Genomic DNA, 1210 nt, shown 5'->3' with positions numbered 1-1210 from the left:
TCATATTTGAACGAAATTTTATAATAAATAAGAATCTTAGTATTCCCAAAAACAATAAAATTTCAATATTATTTCAAATAATATATACATTTAGAGGAACGTCTAGCATAAAATATTATTTTATTCTAGGATTGCCTTTAAATGTAAAAAAGCAAGAAAATAATATTGTTGTTATAATGAAAAGTAGTACATACGGGATGAAAAGATTGAATATTTATTATTAAGAAAATTATTGGTGTTAAAAAAAATAATTATGTATGTTTCTTTAAAATAGCAAAAAGCTAAAATATAAAATAAATATAAATATTTTTATACAACCTCAACTCATATGGGACTACCCCCTGAATTTAAGCATATTAATGAGGGGAGGAAAAGAAACTAACAAGGATTTTCTTAGTAGCGGCGAGCGAAAAGAAAATAGTTCAGCACTAAGTCACTTTGTCTATAAGGCAAATGTGAGATGCAGTGTATGGAATATCTTAATATCTAGTATGAGAAATTAACGATTTAAGTCCTTCTTAAATGAGGCCATTTACCCATAGAGGGTGCCAGGCCCGTATAACGTTAATGATTACTAGAAAGATATTTCCAAAGAGTCGTGTTGCTTGATAGTGCAGCACTAAGTGGGTGGTAAACTCCTTCTAAAACTAAATATAACCATGAGACCGATAGTAAACAAGTACCGTGAGGGAAAGTTGAAAAGAACTCTGAATAGAGAGTTAAATAGTACGTGAAACTGCTTAGAGGTTAAGCCCGATGAACCTGAATATCCATTATGAAAAATTCATCATTATAACTGTGATATTTATAATATTATAGTAATAGTGTGCATTTTTTTCATATAAGGACATTGTAATCTATTAACATAATAAAATATTTATCAAAAGATCATTGGTGTTAAGTTTATTCAAATTAATTTGCTTTTAGCTTATTAACATAGAATAAATACTGATGATTTGATAAAGTGTTGATAGATTTTACATATATAATGCTTAAATTCTTTTGAATTTTACAATAATATTATTATCATTGATTTTAATATTAATTGTATGCATTTATATGATTAACAATGCGAAAGATTCAGGATACCTTCGGGACCCGTCTTGAAACACGGACCAAGGAGTCTAACATATGTGCAAGTCATTGGGTTATATTAAACCTAATGGCGAAATTAACTTAACTTTTATATAATGGGATTAATTTTTAGTGA

This window comes from Zeugodacus cucurbitae, chromosome X (genome assembly GCF_028554725.1).
Source record: "Zeugodacus cucurbitae isolate PBARC_wt_2022May chromosome X, idZeuCucr1.2, whole genome shotgun sequence".
NCBI classification, from domain to species: domain Eukaryota; kingdom Metazoa; phylum Arthropoda; class Insecta; order Diptera; family Tephritidae; genus Zeugodacus; species Zeugodacus cucurbitae.
The sequence above is the reverse complement of the archived record's forward strand: the minus strand, read 5'-3'. Positions refer to the sequence as shown.